This window comes from Pleurodeles waltl, chromosome 9, assembly GCF_031143425.1.
Source record: "Pleurodeles waltl isolate 20211129_DDA chromosome 9, aPleWal1.hap1.20221129, whole genome shotgun sequence".
NCBI lineage: Eukaryota > Metazoa > Chordata > Amphibia > Caudata > Salamandridae > Pleurodeles > Pleurodeles waltl.
Window position 1 is genome coordinate 379,208,145 of NC_090448.1, and position 22,846 is coordinate 379,230,990.

A 22,846-nucleotide genomic window follows, 5' to 3' on the forward strand; every position below is an offset into this window, starting at 1 on the left:
TTTTGGCTATGTAACTTTCTCTATCCGGTGTCTTACTTAGTTTTGCAGAATACAGATCAGTATAAAATGTGTGAAATCAACCCTAGTGTGGCTTATTCAGAGATGACTGTCTTTGTGGGCTCTATGTAGATCTCTTCTGAAAAGGGATCTGGTTTGTTCACCTCTAAGCTTGGCTGCTTATAGATGCACCAACTTGTTCCTCTATATGTAGTATTTGGCATTAAGGAGGTTCATGGTAGTAGGCCCTGTCAGCTTTTTGGGTTGTGATCAGGCCTGTCAGAACTAAAACTGTTTGCCAAGCCTTTTGGAAGGCTGTTGTCTTGTGTTTATTCTCTTCGTGCTGGAGTTCAACTTTAAAGAGCCCCCATTTTATTGCTTTTGTACACTGCAGTGGTTCACTAGTCTTACATCCCCATGAACATTATATTTGAGAGAATTTTTCATACAGAGGCTATTTTAGTTCTAGTTAGTGGGTTTTTCACTATGGTTTCTTGAGCGTTAAGGGGCCTTTCTGCATTAAGGATCCCTCCACTGCATGGTACTGGTGATGGGGCCATGGTCCAATAACGTGATCAGGCCCTTGTCGTCCTCCTCCACCATTTGGACTAGGGATATATCGGCAAGTCAATGTGTATGTTTTATGGGTGAATGAATAATGTGAGAAGTCTGTGGTGAGTGGGTGTCTACAGCACCAAAGGTCTATCCGATCCATAATTGCTAATCATTTTTTAAGCATCTTCAGAGATAGCTATTGATTCCCCACCATCTTTGTTGTGTTTTATCTGATACTGCGTACGTCACCACGTTGACAACCTCTCCTATCATGAGGGGTAATATGGGTTTGTGCATCATTTTTCCTATGGCCTCCCTGAGATATCAGTCCTGTCTGGTGTTATGTATGTAGAGAGAGGCTAGAGAGAACCTCCTTCTTTGGAGTATGTCATTAATGAGTTTCGAGCAGCTTTCTTTATAGGTATGACTTTCCTGAACTGGGTATCCTGCTTGCCTTGCCGGAAGCATACACACTTCTCTTTCTTTGATGCAAAAGAAACATGTCACTCTGGAAAATACCTGAACGAAAGTCTTCTGCTGACCCTTCACAGGAGATGAATGTCGTGCAGGTGGCAGGCATCAGACTTACTCCTTTCTAATCCTCTCAGGATGCTGATGGATTTCATAAGGATATAGAGTACAGGGCTGTTACATGCTATGTTTATTGTATGCATGTCTGGCGTAATCACTATCTTTAGTGTGCGTAAATGCTGATGGGTCATGCTTGAATATTCTGTTCTCTGTTGTATTGTGCATGCAATCGCAGACGGTTGTATGTTAAGTTGATGGTCCACAACACCCTTCTGATTGGCACCCCAACCTGGCTTACCATGAAGCAAGAAACTAAATTTGTCATCTAAGACACTTTAATTGCATGCCACCATCATATGTTTGCCCCTGAAAGTTTAAGCGTAGGCAGCTGGACAGATAAAATTAGCACAGCTGCTATGTTATGTTACAGGGATTTGTAAAACTTGACTAATCACCTGAGGGTACTCAGGTGATGGAGCAGATGAGAAAGTTGTCTGAAAGGACTAAGTTGAAGAGCCAGGTCTTGAGCTTTTTACAGAATTCCAGAAGCAAGGAGGAGGCCTGTAGGTGTAGAGGGAGGATGCTGCATGTTTTGGGTGACTCGTCTTCCTGTTCCACTTCTGCTGATGTGGGGGTGCGTGAGGGAGAGGCAGAGCATAGATGTCTGGTGGAAGTATAGGCAGAAGTTGAGGTATGCTGGTCCAGTGTTGTGCCTTGTATGTGAGTGTGAGGAGCTTGAATTGGCAGTGTTTGTGTATTGGGAGTCGGTGGAGATCTCTTCTGATCTTGTTGAAGAATTTGTCCACAAAATGTTCTTGTCAACACAGTATTTAGGGGACAGCGTTGCTTGTCTTTTCGCTTTGCTTTCCAGGTGGCTCCCTTACTTATTTCCCTGTTTTGCTTTGCTGTTTCATGCTCTTAATAGATTCCCTACCCCCGGTGCTCACCCACAGCCTTAACTAGTGAGTATTCTTTATGGGTGGCCAGACAAGTCTCTCTTAGGCCTGTACACACCAATAGTCAGTAATTGGATTTTCCCACTTCTACAACTATCAGGCACGTTTCTCCTCCTGTCCTGTTTTGCCTACTTTGGCTTTAATGGATTTCCCTTGTTTGTAGCGCCTTTTATATATCTCCATGTGGGCTGCTCCGGAAAACCTCCAAGCTCGGTCATCAGATCTCAGGACTCTTCTGGATGTGAATCTAGGCCCCCGCATCTGTTCAGGCACTACGAATCATGACTGCCATTAATCGTGTTTTTGGCGCCACAGCCTTTTCATCCCGTTGTTCTTTAACTGTTGTTAGGGATTCTATTCAACAAGGTACACTATGGTACTTACCCTCCACCCCCCACTTTCTCCTGTACCCCAACTCCCAAATTTCTATCAAAACTCTAACCAGTGGTAACCTAGTTGACCCCCCCCCAAAAAAAAAACTATTTTTCAGCACTTAATCCTCAAATCCTCCATGTACTGTGAAATCGCTGTCGCTTGTAACAATATGTTGATACCGAAACCAGAAAAGACGACTTTTACACAAGCTTATACTTGTAAAATTGAAAATAAAAGAAACAAAGTGCTTTGCGTCTTAATGCAAGTACTGCTTCAGTTATACAAGATAATGTGATGTGTAAGCAATGGCAAGCCACCTAGTGTTGCGTAAATGCTAACATTCAGGTTAGAGACTCGATTTTTTTTTAAGTAAAAATGCTTATTTTATCCTCTCATTTAAAACTTTCTCCACGTGAGAGCGAGGTAATGGGATAATTATATTTCTACTGATTTTCCCCAATTCGTCGTCTTATGTGTTCTAAAATTAGGGCACGTGTGATCTTGCACCCCTATACTGCTGACTTCCCCACCGTTCCTCAGTTAGCCCATCTGCTTTTCCACGTCCTCCCTTGTTACGCCTTCAGTTTCTTACTGCGTCTCAGACTCGCAGTCCTTCTTTGCCTGATTATTTTGCTTCATTCTGTATGCTCTGTTTCCCCGCCTTCTTTTTTAGTATGCCCTCAAAGACTCCTCCCGTTCGTACTGGCTCCTCCCTTTCCACTAGTGTTGCTTCGATGCCCTCCCTAGTCAACATTCCCTCCCCTACCCGCCGACTCCTCCCCCGCACTATCTCCCTTGGGACCCCCATCCCGTTAATAGACCTTCGTTGTTTATCCCTCCCCTTTCGTTTCCATCTCCCTCCCCCCTTCGTTTTATGTGTAACCGTCACCCCGGCTCTTTCCTCCCTTGTTTTAACCCCCCCACCACCCTTCCGTGACCCCCTCCGTGGCCCCTCCTTTGTGCTTCTTTGAATCAGGCGCCGCCGCGGGCAGCCCCATCTCTGCCGTCGGGGTCCTGGCAGCCCGTGCAGAGAGGCCCGGGAGAGCCCGTGCTACCGCCGCCGCTCAGACACACCACGGTGAGTGCGAAAGAGCGCGGGACACTAAGGGGTAGCTGGGGGCTGGGAGGGAGGGTTGGTAGCGCCCTCTCCCTGTAGGCGAGAAGGTTCCGCCTCCCTTGATGAAAGAGAGTATCAGGGACACCGGGACAGAGGCCCTAGTGTACATAACGACACCACAAGGGGGGAGGGGGATGTGGTGATCACTAGAACCCTGGCATCACAGACAGGGGTAGACTGCAGCACAGGACCGTAAGATTGGGGCGGTACACCATGAAGAGAAGGCGGTCAAGTTGCACGGCACGTCATCGTGGGTGACAGGATTGGAGGAGTCTTTCTTTAATGTAGAAATTGTGTATGTGTATGTGGGGGTGGGGGCGGCGTTAAACACATAACTGTCAGTGCCACAAGAGAAGGAAGGGTGTTAGATGCAGCATCCTCGAAAATCTTTTCATGTGGGCTGGGTTCGAGGACCCGACGACGAGGGCGGCGAGTTCCTGGACATTACTATGGAGGACACATCAAGGATGGGGGCAGACATTTACTCTAGTGGCAAAAGATTGGGGTACGTGTGAGCATATTAGACTTGGCGATACAAGTCGAGAGAAGCAGAAACATAACTCTGGAAGGATATTGTGAAAGAGGCCCCCCACCCCATTTGGCACATGGACATGTCGGTTTAAGATTGGAGGACTCCAGCATGTATCACTGTATGGCAGAGGATGAAGGTGTCAGTCACCCCGTTCTGGGGGGCACAACATGGGTTGGGGCAAACCGTGAATGTCGCAATGGTACATGCCTCAATGAAACTGTAAAGTGTCAATTCACTTCAATGCACAACCCACAACACCTATTCTTTCAAAGTTCCACAAGTGTCTAGGATCTGGCGGGTTGCTGGTACACTGTATAAAGCACATGTTGCATACCGCTGCCTGGTCTGCTTATTTGATATCGGATGTGGACTGCATTTTAACTTTTGGAAGCTATGGCTTCTCTGCTCCCCGCAACCATCTGCAGTAATTTAAAATGTGTTTGTTCTGTATGTTGAGTTGCATATTTGTTTTGGGACTTCGGGTAATCCTGATATATTTGTTGACCTGATTTTTCGAGTTCAGCAGTAGTCTCCTTCCTGTTACCACACGTCTTATCTTCACCTCTTCGGGAGGTCGCATTTCCTGATCTCCTCAGTAGCAGAGAATGCTCTATTGTATGAACAATTAAACAGTTGCAAGTGCCCATAATGTTAGCCCTACCACGCTTGCTCTCTGTTACTGTAGCTTAGTTAAGCACTTATGTGGTTAGGTATCTGTGGCTTACACTTTAAGCCTTTTAGCCCTCCATTAGCCAACACCTTTACATTTTACAAATAATGAATGTACTATATACTTCTGTTTACTTTCGCCCGGCCCCACTGGTATGCTGTTGTGTCATTCATGTTTCTTTTGCCCACTATAGCACGGGGCTATGTGCTAGCCCGTTTCAGCCTTTGGGTAATTGCAATGTCAGGGACTGCATTCCTTCCTTTTGCAAGGAGCAAATGGAACACTAAGTACCGGGGACTACCATAACAATGTGTGTTTTATGAGACCAACGAAATATATATATTTTTTTTTTAGTCAACAATTTCTTTTTTTCTTCATTGACGATAGCCCAGCAGTTTTGCCAATGCGTTTTTTTTAAATTCGGCTTGTTGGCATAAATCACTTTTATCTGTTTATTTTTCAAAATCATCAAGAATTCAAACGTGTTTTAGTTCACCGTTTAAAGTAACCACGTTTTGGGTACTGAGATGGAACTGTGTTTAAATAATGAAAACAGATATTTTCAGTAGGAATTCATTATGCTGTTGGTACTACCACCCGCCCCAGCCTTTCCTCCTTAAGTACTTTCAGGTAGAACACCCTAATAGTAACAACACATGTCGAGTTGAATACATCATAATATCATATATAATAGTTCTGGCATGTGCAGTGCTTGGTCAGTGTGTACACTCACATAAATATTACCAAAGTTGAGCTGATAGGCATTGAGGTCGCGTTGTCCCAAAACCTGTAACTTATGGCACCTTCAGGTTTCAATTCATCACTTTAAATTCCCAGCATATACCCAAGCAAATAACCTGGTGTTTGTTATTGTGACATGTTTTGTGTTCAGTGTGTTTTTGTCATTTCCATGGCGTCTTGGTGCTGCTTAGTGTTCCACTAGCATACGGTTTATTGTTAGTTGTAAGTTTTGCAAGGGAAGAGTTCTTTTGGTCTTCTGCTTTGGTTACAGTGTGCATGCCGTTGTAATCATGTGTATTCTTTCTTTCTGTCCATGTATTCTCTGTTCCAGTTTTGGTGTACTCTTGATAAATTAATGTGGTTGTTCCTGGTGCCCCCCCACCAGTCCATATATTTACCTTCACAGACCAAAAGTGGAGGAAAGACTTGTGCTTATGGATCTGCCACGTCCTCTCATTTCTGTGGAGTGCTGCCGGACCTGTTGAAATGACACATGAGCGAAGGTCTCTTTTGGGAACAGCATGGGACAGTCCATAACACTGCCTAAACCTTTGGTGTATGTTGCCAACTCTGTAAACCTAATAATGCATGAGTGGCTGTTTTAATGAGTCACCAGCTTTCCATGCCCCCTGATAGGCCATGAGCCAGGACCCCAAATTTAGGCCATTGGTAACACATGGGGAGATGGGTTCTAACATGTTTTGTTTTGTTTGCAAGGTATAGATGTCTAAGGATGGAAAATGTGTGATAGCAAGTCATCACTCGTTGCCTTTTGTCTGATATTATTAGTTTAGCAACCGTAGCTGAAAAAAACATGGTTTTCTTATTTTTGATAAAATAGCATACAGATTCATCTTCAAATGTGGAAAATGTAAATCCACCAGATCAGTTAAATTCAATATAATTTTCAAAATAATTATGATTAATAATTGTAATATTAACAATATAGTCCTCAACATAATAAAACTTAATTGTATTCCTTATATATTGAAATAGATTATATGCATAAGTTTCACTGTTCACCTATTTCATGTGCTTTCATTATTTTGGATACTATGTTTTGAGATGCCTTATTTTCCTTTGAAGAGACTAATAAGATTATGTGATCGAACAAATTGGTCTATCCAGCTTTGAACCAGACTAAGAGCTCTTGTAACAGTTTATTCATCTTTTTCAATTTGTGAGTTATGTAGGTCTGCATGAGTAAGATCTGATCTGATGTTACAAACCATTTCCCTTATCCGACCCAAAAAGGCACCTCTGTGTTCAGCCATCATATAACATCTTTTCACAGCACCCACCTTGAGGTTGAACCTTGTCATACCACTCAGAGTCTTTGTCTTAGTTGACTGTTCCCTCTTTCACATGATCAACCGGAATTCGTCCAAATGGATGAACATCTGGCAGTTGAACTGAAAAAAATCAGTTGATGGTGTGGTGTATCTCTGGATGTTTCACTGCAAGTAATGTCATTTCAGCATAGTATACTGGAAGATAACTAGTGTCCTTCGTCCAGTCCTATGCAAAACACCATGAGATCATAATGCGTATGACAATAAGATGTAAATGCCAAATCTCCTTCTCGAGCACCACGCAGCAGAGCCAGCAAGACATTTTCAACAGTATCCACATACGACATCCAAAAACTGCAGAGAGAGCTCAATTGTCATGACGAAGATGTTCCAGGAATATAACCCCAAAGCTGATTTTACTTTGACAAAGGCAGCATTTGGTAAGAGGTCATCTAATCTCTGTTGGCATAGGTCTTTTGTGAAGTCATTAATCTCCTCAGTGAAGTAGTAGACTACCTGAATGCTCTGTTTGTTATTCTTCTCTGCCCAGGGGATCCATTCTAACCAAGCCAGTCTCAACATGCACTTGTGTACTTGTACGGCATGATTGTGCATGCAACCTTCTAGTACTGATGGTATTGATCCGTCTGTTATCATGTATGCTTCAATGCAAATGTTGCGTAAGGTCAGCGTCTTGAAAGTGTTTTCCAAGAATGGACATGATCTTGCAAATGGGGTGAAAGGTGCCCTTTCGAAGAATGACGTTACTTTATGCTTCTGCACGATCTCAGTTGCTTTTGGGTAGAGAACTTGATCCACAACTACTATAATTTTCGCCAAATGCAGTGATTCACTTATATCTGTTTAAAAATTTCAGAAAAGGTTGTCAACTCAGTTGTAGGGGCATTAATGGTGGGCAAGTAGATAATGGTTCCTGGGGTACACTAACTGGGTCTCTAGTACTGATGTTAAATCCTGTTCAACGTGGTATTATCTGTGCAAGGCTCACTTCTTGTCTTGTAAAAACCCAGATTATGTTCTTATTTTGTGCAAGCTTCAATTGCTCAAAACACATTCCAGTATGACTTTGGGACTTGCCATCAACCCACCTCGTTCACCAGAAACATACATGAACAATTCTTCAGTATTTGTGGTCGTCAGTGTTCTTTACTTTTGGTCCTCAATGCTTGGGAGAGGAGCTTTAAAAGGGTTGTGATCCAAACAACTTGGTTTGCACAGCTATACCGTTGATTCCAGTTGTCCCCTTGCAAGTAAGAGCCTCTTCCAGCCTATCAATTTTATCCCATGCTAAATTAGTGAAGATATGAGGCGGATTGTCAGGCCGAAGAATAATTTGATCATTTAAGGTATCAGCAAGTTTCTGAAGACACCAGGGGGTATTATTTTCTTCCTGTTTTAAAGTATGGAATCCCATGACCAAAGCTGTTTAGAGTGCAACTGATTTCAACATTGCCTCTCAGCGTTTCTACGGTGTATGGGAGCAACAATTGCTTGGGGGGCTTCTGCTGGTCATTTGTGACTGCATATTTAAAGTCCTGACTGATTGCATAAGTAAGGCAGCCCTTTTGGACAGGTTTGTGTCTTCTGGATCTCCAGTCAGAAGTCTTAATAGGAACAGTTTGAGGTAATCAGGCACTGTAAATTAATCTTTATCAATGTCTGATGGATGGTATGGCCATGGTGTTGATGTCAAGTTTGTTTTAATCATAGTTCTTAAGTGCAATCATGTTTGAACAGTGATCTTGTTCATGTCTGTTGCCTTCACCTTTTAAAACTGATAATTCTCTTTTCAAACTCTGGTTTTCTCACAACGTCCTGTAGCACAAAGCTATCAGGCTGGGCGAATAATATTCCTTGGTTGTGTGGGAATATGTGAAGGCTGTCACAAAACTCGGAGTCCAGTTTTCTTCTCATATGCTTCTTGGCTGATTCTTCTTTTCCCTGTATTCCTCTGTGTGTCATGGGTTTCAAGCCTTTCAGTGAGTCTCGCCACACATATTACCTCTTTGTTGGGAATAATCACAGTTCTAATCTATTGAATTAGTTCATCATATCATTCATCTCTTATATTTTTGTAGTGATCATCGGTTTGAATGGTAGATGAATGATCTTCCTCCTTTGCTTTAACCCTTGTGTAGTTCCTATAACAAGATCCATGATAATGAGCTTCTGCAGCCACTATGCCCCTACTGCAACCTGCTAAGATCTTTGCATCACAGTCAATGGTTGCACACGCTCAAAGCCTTTTGTCAGCTCTAAGCTCTGTGGCCTTGATTAATTTCTCACACGTTGATGTTCCCTTGTAGCATTTTATCTTTTCACAAATATACATTCTTCAACATACATGTTTGACTTTAATGATCTTCTGTTTAAGCGTTTTAGGATCCTCACTGATGTTTGCTTCAGCTTTTCTGTTAATGGTCTGTAAATCTCAGTTCATAGTGTACAGGTTCCTGAACTTTCTGTGGTAAAATACTTGGGGAACCGTGTTGCTTTCCACATTTCTCACAAAGTCTGACAGTGGAATCTAATTCCTTACTTGAGCTGCCTCTCACAAAGTTTTCCATAATGAGTAGTCCTTCGGGCTTGTCAGCATAACTCCATGTTGGACATTTGACCATAAGTGAATTATACACTAGGGATCAGAGGGGCAGGGTGTGCTTGTTTCATTCTTCCTTGTGATGCTTCACGGTCATTCACCACTAGCTCTAGAATAAGAAATTAAATAATTTAAAAAATGTTACTTGGTGAAATTAATGATAATTACTGTTATAATTATCATCAATTTATATAATCACATTTACTGTGATTGTGCATTTTAATAATAATCACAATAGTAGAAATTAGGGAAAACCATTTACAACAAGGTATCTTGGGAGTGGAGTGGTAACTCACAAAAGGTAAAGAGTTATGACTTGCTATCACATATTTTCGATCTCTAGGCGTCCATACCTTGCCAGTAAAACATATTAGAACCCATCCCCCAAGTGGTACCGGTAACATGGTTGGCTGAAGGCCTATGAGGGATGGGACTGTGTTGTGAAAATGGTTTATACTGGATGCTCAGCTCAGCTTCATTCAGCCCAAGAGTTCTGGAAGAAAAGGACAGAGTAACAAGCTTAACAGTCTCTAGGGCTAGGGAAAAGTGCATGAACATACTTGTACCCTTTTTGAGTTAGTATCATCACCGGAACACCATCCCATGGTATTCCGCGTATTCTGTGTGTGTTAACATAGTAAATGGATTGTGTGCTGCCAGATCAAGAAGACTGGGCGATGAACTGGCACTTACAAAGATCTTACAAAGATCTTGGTGTAGAACATGAGTATAGTATAGTCTGAAACAAATTTATTTACAGACTGCAAGCATTTATTTGCTTGCGTCATGATAGGATGTGGGCTGGTATGACTAGAGATTGGGGGTGTTTACTTTTCCTCATGTGCTGAAGTGTGGAGTCAAGTTTCACATGATGGTATAGATTGTTCCAGAACATACTTGTTTTTCTGTTCTTATCCTCTTGTCTCAGGTTTCATCAGGTTTGTAACCTGGGTGCAACAAGGAAAGCTTTTCAGATATTCTGGTTTATTGCTTTGCATGCATTGTCAAGTGATTTGAAATTGATGGACACTGTAAGTGGAATGTCATTTAAAATCTTAAACGAAGAAGGGAACGTGAACCTTCTGTTGTTAGCCAGTGATTATTCTATGCACTATCGTGGATAGGATCTTTAGAAGAAAGTGGAGCTGTCAGGATGGCCTCTAGGAGGTCAATGAGCAGAGCTTTTAATCCCCCCCCCCCCCCCACCCAAGCTGTTCAACAGCACAAGGGATTGAATTATGTTGAAAAAGTCATTAGGGAAAGGGGCCCTTACTAACCAATCTGGGATTTACCTATTATGACAGTGTCATCTAGGTGCTAACGCGGCACCTTGAATCTTCGGTCTTATCTTGATTTCATTATGACCTGAACCGTTGCATTGTAGGTAAATTAATTTATTCAACTGTTCTCAAACTGTATGTTTAAAGTAATATACGTCGTGGAAAGAAGTCTGTTTCTGCATATTGCTAAGTCACTTTTTGATGTCTGGCTGGAATTTGCAACCATTTGTGAGTATGATCTAGCAAAAATGGTCCTAAATTTTAGATAGACTTAGGACATCATGATGGTAGAAGTCCAAGGACTGGGACAGTGTAACAGTGGCTGACATCGCATTCAGGTATAGTTCTGTCCTTTGCATACAGTTATGTGATAGTTTCTTTATTTGCTACTACAAACCCCTACTCCTTGGGGTTCTGTGTCAACTCTGAATATCAAAGATCAGGAAAAGAATAGGACCTTGGGAAGTTCGAGAACCAGCACTTTTATCTGTTCTTGTCAAAAAAAGGAGGTGGATCAACTGTGTACTTCTTGAGCGTCTGGTTAATACCCATGCAGACAGAAGTTCCAAGTAGGACATGGTAATCAACAGTGTCAAAGGCAGCTGTAATGGCAAAGGTGGCCAGAAAGCGGTGTTGTTTTTGTCAGTGATATTCAAGGTTGGCACTGGCTTGCATTTTTGCATTTAACCCACTGCTGTAGGGCACAATGTGGGTGGGTGATACAAGATCGAGCTGGCCAATGATTTGATGGAGTTGCAGGAATAATGTGGTAGTATTTGGTGATGTAGGGTCAAAGTTAGCTTTAGGCATCACTGCTGGCATCTACCCCAAAAACTACCCAAATGCAAGATATTCATGAAAAGCTGAGTGTTGTTCGTCTTATACGTGGAGCAGTCGGAGAGTTAAGTTTGATGTTTGGGACATAAGTTGTCCTACCAAGTTATTTATAACAGATTTTGGTATGATGCCTGGGTAGTTGATAGGGACTTTGAAGGGGTTTTGGAGTGATGTAGCATGGAAGGATACTAGAAAGAGAAGTGTGATCAAGGATTTCGTTTTCCCTTTTTGCTGTTTTTTATTTTTTATTTTAAGAAACGGTATAGAGAACCACCCACAGTAGTGGTTGTAAATAGGACATGGCGTGGATTACTTATAGGATTAGCTCCTACTTGCTCCTATCGTTGTGTGTGGGTACATGTGGAGTGAGTGAGTAATTAGAAATGGTTTTAGTTATGTCTGTGGCCAGTCTGACTTCTTGAAGTGTTACAATGCCTTTTTCTCTAGGGTTGCCATAGTGTCAATATTTAAGTCACATCTTGAATGATGTTTGACTCGTGCTTCTGTTTAAAACTTGCTTGCATTGAAGAGTGCAGTGCCATTCTTGAACTCTCCATTCCGGTATCTCACTGTTGTTGACAGGAGATGATCTTGTGTTGTGCCTTGGTGCTTTGAAAACCAATCCTTGCTGCCTTGCCATGGGAACCGACTTTTGAGTTAATTTCTCTTGATGAGATAACCTAGATAGTGTCTGGGTTACTTTTGAATGAATGCAGGGTTTGATCCACCATTAGAGAAAAGCACGGTTGTTGAAAACCCAAGAGCCTACCGCTATTCCTCCCCTTCCACCAGTCAGACCCCCAATTCATATGGCAAACTTGCCTTCCACACACATAGCACACACATTTTAGATTTGCTGTTGCATAAATTGTGAATCTTGTGCTCATGGAAAAGTTAAAATACATGACAAGGACTCACACTTTCTTATGATAGCATTTTTGGATTCTGTGACAAGAAAATGCAGTTTGGTTGGTGTTCAGCAACTTAGTCGTTAAATGCAGCAACAAACAAAGTGTGGTTGTATTGCTGTAATTTGAACTTTCACATTACTCTGTTTTTCTTGCAAAAATGCCGCACTTTAGATTTTATTGTTGGGGCAGTTGCAAAAGTTGTGTGAAATTTAGCCTAAGTGTATGAGTTATGAGTAACATTCCAAAACATCTTTGCATCCACATTGCCTCCTCCTTTACAGATTTTATTTAAATCGTTGATGTTGTTACCTTTATTAAGGGAAAAGTGTGACTGAAGGGTCCACTATATAGACAAACACAAAGTTGTATGAGCAAACACTTCTCTACCCTGGCGTAAATTAGAGTATCGAGAATATTTGCGAACTGCGTTCTTGAAGGGTGCTCTTTTGTGTCACTTCTGCGCTTTAGTAATCGATGTACCCAAGTAGTGAATTTCACAGCAAGTCATTCGACATAATATTGGTGCATCCTTAGTTTTTGGTAGTTAAGTATTCTTTAAGGCGTTTCACTGAATATACATCGGAAGCCATAATTTTCAAAAGTACAGTAAAACTGGGAGGTCAGGATAAGGAATGTTCCTACTCTTCCCTTTTCATTTTAACGTCTTAAAGGCGGTGGGGAAACATTCAGTAAGCAAATACTTTTTTCTGTTATTATAATGCCTCTAAAAGTGGTTTGGCGGGAGTCGGGTCAGTTTGAAGATCCACCGTACTAATGACTGCCGGCCGACCAGCAGATCTAGGCTCTACCCTGCCAGGCTTGGATCTTCGTGCTGCTCATTTGCCAGGCCTCCTTGTCAAGTGCCTTCCCTATCTCCGTGCTTGCTGGGTGACAGCCAGCGTGGAGTACGAAAGCGGATCTCCAGCCAGATCGAGCCGCTTTTAGGACCCAGCTGAGAGAGCGCCCGAGCTGAAAAGTAGCGAGTCTGTTTTATTTCCAGTTGTACATTCTTGAATCTTGGTGCGAAGATATCCATACTGTAACATATACTGGTGGCGAGCCATGGAGCTTTGCAGTGGTGGAGGCGTACCTGTTTTATAGGCAATGCACAGCTTCATTTGATATCAAGTACATCTCATTTCAGTGATGTGTGACCTACGGGAAAAGGCATTCCATTTAGTGTCCAAGGGTTCGCTGCTTTGTATAGGGAACGCCATGCAATCTCCCTGTAACGTTTGTACGGGCTTGAGGGTATTAGTTTTCTCAGGCATGAAGTAATGCCACACAGCAGTGCTGGCCTCCTCTGCCTTAGTCGGTTCTTGCAACTTTGTACCTTCAACAGCAGAGGGTTTAAATCTACATTGTGAAGTGCACTCAAGGCTGTGAAGTAGCCTTTCTTATATGTTTGTTACATTTGAGTTTGTGAGTGGCATCTGCAAAAGCTGTAAAGCGCCTTTAGAACCAATGGCATGGAAAGCGTCGCCCACGTTCTTGACCATATGGTATTGAACAAACACTACTCGTTTGTAGGCGGCCACTCCGTGCTTCAGCTTGCCGTCCGCATTAAAGAACAGCGTTTACACAAACGTGCCACATTGAAATTAAATGCATCTCTTTACATGTGAATTTACTAGAGGCCACTTAAAATTGCCATGGGTTTTCCACATGGAAACATACCATTGGATATTTGTAGTGAGGTGTTTTGCAACACCTCCTGGGGTGAACTTGTGAGAGGTCTTGGGCAAAGATGAAAGGTACTTTTGGTACTTCGGGAGTTGTGTATGCTACTAAATCATCAAAGTGCCTTTGGTATTACAAATGACAACTTTGATTCCTTTTATTTTTTTTAATAAACAAAATATAGTAACGTTAATTCGCGGAAAATAAAAATGTAAGGTTGCATTTTTATTAAGGTTTGGTTTCCAGGAGAAGGATGAGTGTAAATAGCCGTGATACTTGAATTTAATGGAGATGAATGACATACAATGGGAAAAGGTAGCCCAGCTCTTGTTATTTTCCAGGAGTGAGTTAGGCAGTGCCAATAGCACACGAACCCCCTTGCTGGTGGCTTTAACAGGTTCTCTAGACTTGCAACAGTGCTACTCCCCATTATAAATAGGTTCTTCAAAGAGGTTTTCTCTGTGTCTCGGCTAATTGTTTTGCCTTTCTTGACACAACGAAGGTGTGCTCGTTCAACTGCGGTTTTATTATATGTACATAGTTTTCTATATTGCTGATTAGAACTCGAGCAATTGAGCACTGTTTTAATCAAGCACTGGCAAAGCCAAAAGATTTTGCTTTTGGGACTTGTTTGCTTTTCCAGTGGTTTTAGCCATGTGGCAGAGCATATCCCCTCCCGATGCTGTCGTGTGTGTGTATATATGTATGTATATATATATGTGTGTATGTGTGTATATATATATATATATATATATATATATATATATATATATATATGCTTTTAACGTTTGTAGGTGTGGATACTACTCATGCATTACCCTTCCAAATGACACAGCTGCTTTTTTTGTTACACATGCAAGTGGATGGGGGAGCAAGCAGGTTGAGCAGTAGCAACACAGTGGCTTGAGTGGCAGAGGCAGAAGTAACATGGGAACGAGGGCTGGAAGCAGCACAGGGCAGGTTTGGTTTTAAAATCAGGTGGGAGAAGCAACGGTGCATGGGCGGGGACAGGAAGTGGCAAGAGGGCAAGGGGTGGATGCATCATGGGGTGCAGGTAGGAGGCGAAATCAACACAGGGGTTTGGGTGTCAGATCAAACAGGTGAAAGACGATTATGTGGAGCTGGCAGGTGGAAAGCACACAGCGAGAAGGCGATGTTTGGGAGAAGCACATAGGCAAACAAGTAAATTAGAGCCCAGAGGAGGAGGAAAATAGCAGGGAATTAAAAATGTAAATACAAAGAAAGTAGTGCCTGAGAAAGGGAGCAATAGAAGGGCATAGCAATGTGTCCATGCTCCAGGGGAAGGATAAGCATAAGAGGAAGGGAAGCCTACACAACTAATGAATAAGGTCATGTGTGGGCTTTAAGCCCACAGTAAGATGTGTCTAGCAAGAGACAGTGCATTCACTGTCTTAGGCAAGACCTAAAAAGAGGCATTTAAAATATAAAAATGGATGTCTTCATTGTTAAATTGGGTAGGGCATGGGAACATCTAAAAAATATAGGTATCAGTTAGACGTGTAATACATATGTGTTGGGCAGTAGCAGCCTACCGGAGGAGAGGCTCTTCATATTGGAACAGAGATGTGCAATGTAAATGTTTTACAAAGAATACTTAAATGTGGTGGTGTCAGGCCCTCAGAAGTGAGGCATGAGGCAGTTGGAAGATTTGGCATTGGTGAGACTGCTGGTTTGTCAGATGGTTCCTGACCTCATATTTGATCATTTTGTCACTAGATGTATTGCTGAGGGAATAGGACTGGGAGTTTCCGCGCTTGGAAGCACTCTGGTGAAGGTGTGTTCCCATCTTGTTTTTTTGGGACTTGCAGTCGGGATTCTATTTTTAAGGAACTTATAGGGTTTTTCACATTTTGTGAGCAGTATTTTGGCATATTTAGAAGGGCTGTCTTATAGGTGATACAGTGGAGTTTGAACTATCACCCTGCTTCTAAAGGGACCCATTAAACCTTGCTCATGTGATGCTTGTGGCAGGTCCCATCCACAGGACGTGTAGCTGCATGAATATTTGCTTTAAGGGGGTTAGTTTTGGATTTAGGAAGTCTAACCAGGAGTGCTTGCCGCAGCCTGTTTGGCTCAGGACTGGAATTTGCATTGCATGTTTTCAGTCTTCATTGAGAATGAAGGGTTTTCATTTCCTTAACATGATCATTTGGAGTTGTGCATCCATGGTGGTATTTATAATATACTAATCCACATAGCGCAGAGGTCTTCAAACTTTTTGGTGCAGAGAACCCACTGTCACAAGTCTTCCGGTGTAAGGGGGTAATTTTCGATTTAGGAAGTCTAACCAGAAGTGCTTGCCACAATTTGTTTTGCTGAGGACCAGAATTTTCGTCACATGTTTTCAGTCTTCATTGAGGATGAAGGGTTTTCATTTTCTTAACATGCTCATTTTGGAGTTGTGCACCCATGGCGGTATTTATAACATATCATCCACATAGGGCATAGGTCTTCAAACTTTTTAATGTCAAGACCCCACTGTCAATTTTTTTTTTTTTTTTTTTTTAGGTGTAAGCCTCTTCATAAATGCACCTAATTCCCACGGCAAATATTTTTTGTGGTGGGGAAATAGTATTAAACAATGTTTTAGCAAACCAAAGGTTGGTGGGGGACTGTGGTTCAGTGTCAGAGGCTTACCACACAGTTTCAAAAAGAGTTACCTAAAAATGCACAGTAGTACTTTATTTTTCACAAACACATAATTTGACAAAACGTATTTGGTTGATAACACCTTCCTGAACTAATGTGATTGGTGTGCCTGTTTTTCTCCAGAGAGACAGTCAGTCTGTGGTCACACCTCGTAGTACCAGTCTAATACCCAAATATAGCAATAAGCAACATCCAGATGACCAGTCCAGCTTTACAAAGGGCCTTCTACTGTGCAGCAACACATGTTGCTGCCTTTTAGTAACTCTTGAACCGTTTGATCTATAAACAGTTTTTTATTTTAAAATGAGTAGATTGTGGCAATTGCGGCAAATCTATAATTAGGCGAAAATTTGTGTCAGTCGCAAAATTACATAATTCCCGTGCTCTGGGTGTAAGGACTGTAATGCATGGGCTGCAGCTTTAGTGCACGGCTTCTGAGGAGAACCATACTATATTTGATGGGATGTTGGCTGCTTGGCTTTCATAGCTACAGGGAACTAGAGGTTGCTAAGCATCATTCATTATTATAATAAAAAAATACATTTACAGTTATTAATGTTGAACTGTAAGGTCCAAGTAGGATGCTTTCTTTAATTCCAGGGTTGGAAGTGGTCCCTTAATCTTCTTTAGCATTGTTTTTCTAAAAAGGTTTTTATTTTTGACATTATGAAAACACTTCTAAATAGCGAAAACTGACTCCTGGTTATATTAGTTTTGTGCTGTTGTTGACTTCAGTTTTTAGGTCTTTCACCGTCCGGTAGCCATATATAAAATAAAGGGCAGCTTAAATGGAAAAATAAATTAAAAAAAATGTGTTACTCAGTGGAAAACGTACTATAATACATTGTGAAACTTATATTGGTTAATACACTGCAGAGGTCTGTTTGTTACAGAGAGCCACAGAATTAAGTCTTAATTGGGGTAGTGGAGAAAAGTGACTTCTGCATTTTTAGTGCAGTGAGGTCACAGCCTGTGACAGAAAGCACTGTGAATATGTAAGTCATAATTTTATTCTTGCATTACACACAGTATAAGATAGACTGCTACAAATTGTGCAAGAAGTTTTATGATAAAATGGTGCTTTCAAAATATAGCTTAGTAATACCTGGACCGTACGCAATGATTTTTTTTTTTTTTTTTTTGTGTGTGTTTTTTTTAACTTTAACATAACTGTTCCTTCAACACCTCCTCAGGGTTAGTAAGCGCTATGTAAAGACAATTAAAAGCGCACACTTCACAGCTCAGTTGTTAACTCTTTACCCTACAACAAAAAAATTATAAATCTGTCATCACAAAGCTTCCAGTGATTCGATAAAGTAAAGCCAGTACCAGCTCCCAAGCATCATTTATATCTGCAGATTACCCATTACATATGCAGATTATCTAATAGCCCACATTTGAATTTCTTTCAGGCAAGCAGGTAAACTGTCTGTCCCCGGGACGGTTGGCTTTTCTCAAAAGGAATAGCAAACATTTTGGATTTCAAGCAGAAGTGAGGCGGAGGAATGTGCTCCCCCTTCCCATGACTCCACGGACCCCTGGGGGTCGCGCCCACAGATTGAAGACCGCTGATATAGTCTGTTAGCTCAGATGGATCACAAAGATTTGGCCATTTGCACCAACTCTGATGTGATTTCTAAAGAGAAGAAGAATGTAAGACAATTCTATGTCATGGATTTAGTGGTGCTGCTTTGACGGTTCTTGTGGGGCTGGTGTCCCAGCAGTAAGATGCCAGACTCTGAGAAATCCCCAGACACTTAAGAATGTATTTAAACACCTGATCTACAAAATGTGGGTCATTATCTGAATCTATAGATTCTGGTACCCCAAAACGGGAGATGGTGTCGAACGTGAGCTTTTTTTGCTGTAGTTATTTCATCCGCTTTCCTGCATGGATAGTCCTCTGGCCAATTTATCCACCACTATTAGCACGTGTTTGTAACCTTGTGAGGGTGGTAGGTCCATAAAGTCAATTTGAAGATGCTGCATTGGCCGTTCTGCCCACTGCCTTGCACCCTCCCCTTGCTGTCTCAATGCTCCTCCTTTGTTATTCCTCCTGCATGTGATGCAGCTGCGGAGCACGTCTTTTGCTATCTGGTGTGTATCAGAGGCATACCAATCTTTCAGTATCTCCTTTGCAATTCCCCCCCTTTCACATGTGTGACATTGAATGGAACACATGTGCCAGGTGTCGTTGAAATATGGGAGTAATGGATGGCCTGCCGTCATGAGAAACGTACAGTTGCGAAGCATGGTTTAGTGTGCAGTCCTGGGAAATCTAAAATGCTGTAAGATCAGTAGTGGCTTTCTGCTGCATTACAAGCAGGTGAGAGGCAAAGTGAGAGAGTGGTTTCTGCAAAGCACCTAAGTAAGGGAAAGTGGCAGCAGTCCCCTGCAACGCAGCATGGTATGCAGCGGCATCTGCTCAGGCGTTACCACGGGCTACATCAGATTGTTCTCTATTGTGGGCACGACAGTCGACAACAGCAATTTCTGTGGGGAGGTGAGTGGCATCAAGCAGAGCTTTAGTAAGTACAGCATGAGAAATAGTGGAACCAGAGAAAGTGAGAAACCCTCTTATCTTCCATAGCTGATCAGTAACGTGACAGGCATTAAAAGCATACTGTGAATCAGTGTAAATAATGAGCTGGGTTGCAGCAGACAACTCGCACACTCTAGTGAGAGCAGCCAGTTCTGCACCTTGAACACTGTGGGCTTCTGGGAGGGCAGCGGCCTCTAGTGTGCAGATTGTGAACACACCGTGTAGCCAACACATAGCACCCCGGATCATCTTGCAAAGTAGAATCATCAGTGTAGAGCAGTGGTTCCCAACCTGTGGTCCGGGGACCCCTGGGGGTCCGCAAAGCCTCCTCAGGGGGTCCGCGACTGCTTAGAAAATTAAATAATATTAACAGATTAGGTGCCTAGCTTTCTAAAGTGGCTCAGTGGGGGGTCGCCGGATTCCAATAATGATTTAGTGGGGGTCCTCGGGTTCAAGTAATAACGTGGCGGTCCACAGAAGTCAAAAGGTTGGGAACCACTGGTGTAGAGAATAGTCTGCATTGGGCAGCGGTATGTCAGTGAGGTCTGGACGTGAAGTGGTAGTGATGGCCACAACTTAGGTGCAATCATGAGGCTGTCCGTCCTCTACAGTAGGGAAAAGAGTGGCATGATTGAGGGTGGTACACCTATCTATCGTGAGGTTTTTGTCTCCATGAAGAGCCTTTTTATAGTGGGTTTGGCACTGGACTGAGAGTTGCTGGGTACTAGAGCGGAGGAGCAGTGCCGCAACTGCATGTGGCACTGCAAGAGTCAGTGGATGTCCCAGGTCAATATCAGCCACTCGCTTCACAAGTGTGTCTGCTAAAATCGACCACTCAAAGGCACAGTGGTATGCCCAGGGCCACAGGCTCCATAAGGGCAGAATAGTAGCCCGCTGGTCTTTGCTTATCCAAAAAGGGCTGTGTAAGGACACCAGAGGCCACTCATGAGCGCTCATGGCGGTACAGTGTGAATGGATTTTTGTATTCAGGGTGACTCAGAGAGGGGCCAGCGGCTAGGGCTTGCTTGAGAGCAGTAAAGGGTACTCCCCTAAAAGTGTCCTCTGTAGTGGGTCTGAGGTGGTGTCTGCTATCAGCGCAAACAGTGGTTTAGCAGTCGGAGTACAATTTGGGATCCACAACCTACAATATCCAGCAGCATCTAGAAATTGGCGCACTTTCAGCTCGCTGACAGGCTTGGGAATGGCGAGCACACGGTCAGTCGTCATGGGGGTGGAAGCAAAGAAGATGACAAGACCTAGATATGTGACTTCGGGAAGGCAAAACTGAAGCTTGGAAAGTGGCGCTTTGTGGCCCCGCACAGCAAGCTAAGTAAGCAGGGCAAGGGTATTAGAACGGCAGACCTCAGCAGAGACAGCGGACAATGAAAGATCGTCCACATACTGTGTCAAGGCATAGCACCCTGGGAGCGCAATATCCCGCAAATCTTCTTTCACTATCGTGGGAAAAGATGATGGACTCTCACAATACCCCATGGGGAGCCTTGTCCAAGAAAGCTAACGGCCCTCAAAGTTGAACTCAAAAATAAGTGAGAATCAGGGTGTACTGGAATGGAGAAGAACGCACAGCAAAGGTCCACCACAGTAAAGTGGGTAGCACTTGCGGGAAAAGTGGTAAGAATAGTAGCCAGATTGGGAACCACTAAAGTGCGGGGGATGAGAAATTTGTTCGATGGCCTAAGGTCTTGAACAAAATGATACTGAGGGGACCCATCACAGGAAGTATAGGGTGTTGGACTGTGGCGGCCCTAAGATCTGAGACAATCGAGACGCGGCTGTGGGTGCGACCGTGGCAGAGACGGGTACGCAGGAAGCTGCGGTGTGGGGAAGTTTTGATTGGGACCGGAGGTCGACAAGAAGAAAACCGCCATAACATCCTTTCCTGTTGTGGGTTGAAGAGACTGGACCGGCGGAGAGTGTGGTGAGATACGGCCACACCCAGGCTGCAATTCTTGGGAGGGCCGGAGGATACAAGACCGAGAAAGGCTCCCAGACCAAGCTGAGGCCAGGGGACAGGCATACAACGAGCGGGCAAGAGACCACACAACAGGAACTGAGGGGAGCCTCCTCTGCATCAAGAGGAGCGTCCGTAGTGTATTCCCCACACGTCCAAAGAGGTCCAACTGAATCCTGTGGGGAGGGGCAAAAATCAAACAGACGTTGCGAAATAGGGAGGAGTGGACTGCACAACAGGAACTGAAATAGGGAATAGGAAAATAGGGAGGAGTGGACTGAGACACTGGAACCAAAACTTGGCGCAGTGACAAAAAGATGTCTCCAGTTTGAGAGCCGATCTTCAAAAAATGACAGTCAACAAGGCTGAAACCCATATTCAGGCCCTGCAGTCCACAAATAAACGTTTAGAGGAACATGTCCAAGTACTCACCAAGCAACAGAACATTATGGAGGCCAGGCTTGAAGACCAAGAGGGAAGAGCAAGAAGGAACATCATCTGACTGGTTGGGGTGCCGGAGGGGCGGAAGGCCCCAGTGTGGATCTCTTTCGGGAGGATCTTATTCTTGATAAACTCCCGACTGAAGTGCCTATCCAACTTCTTTTTGGTGTAGAGGGCTCATCGAGCGCGGATTCCTTCGCCGAAGCCGGGGGCCCCACCAAGAACAATCATAGCATGGATCCTCAATTACAGAGACCGAGACGCCATCCTACAGGCAGCACAGACTCAAGGAGACTTACTCTATGAAAATGCACAAATTATAATCTTTCCAGACTTCACACTCGAGGTCCAAAATCTGCGGCATAACTGCAAGGAAGTTAAAGTCCTGTGCAAAAAAAGAAATCGAATATATGATGCTGTTTCCAGCCAGGCTGTGGAAGGTCACAGAGGGTAAATCCGGGTGCTTCACTTGGCCTGAGGTGGTGTGGTATTGGATCAAGGGCTGACGGAAAACCGGACAACCCCAATGAAGAGAGGGAGTGAGGAGCGAACAAGACACCCGAACATCAGACAATCCCTCAATGCATCGTGCAGATGATACAGAGACATAAAAGAGCTGAGAGTCACCCTCAGCGATCACATAATGCAGATAAGACTAGATTGGAGGGGGAGGGGCAGGGAGGGAGACTGATACGTCATACATGGCTGGAGCACCCCTAAGTTAAGCAGACCGCACTTCCTTGTGTAGACAGTATAGTAGTTGAACTTAAATGTTATAACTCGTTATCGGGGGCCAACTAACAGACACATCTAAGGGGTTCATACACCGGTAGCTATCCCACAGTTACTATAGGCAGAGCTAACCAACCCTAACTACAGTTTCATGTTAAGGAACGGGTGACAGGCGCTCTGCAAGTTGTGAGGTAGTTCTGAGCCTACTAAGCAGGGTTACAGGAAGGGGGGGGGTATTATTGGGAATTGTTTTTGCACACTCTTTCTTGCTCAGATCAGCTTTGCTAGATGGAAGGAGGGGAGCTGGGGGGGAAAGCGATGCCCCATTGTCATATCACCACAGGACTTATTATACAGACACTAAAGCGATGCAGACAACCAACAAAGGGCAGGTG

At 43.3% G+C, this 22,846-nt stretch overlaps 1 protein-coding gene across 1 annotated transcript in view; it reads left to right on the top strand.

Moving 5' to 3' along the window:
• Nucleotides 1–3,201: 3,201 nt before the first annotated feature.
• Nucleotides 3,202–22,846, top strand: part of BICRA (BRD4 interacting chromatin remodeling complex associated protein) — a 508,223-nt gene continuing 488,578 nt past the window's right edge. Inside the window, exon 1 of the mRNA XM_069206977.1 lies at nt 3,202–3,492. The gene's annotated coding sequence lies outside the window, so the exon portion shown is untranslated. The remainder of the gene's footprint in view (nt 3,493–22,846) is intronic.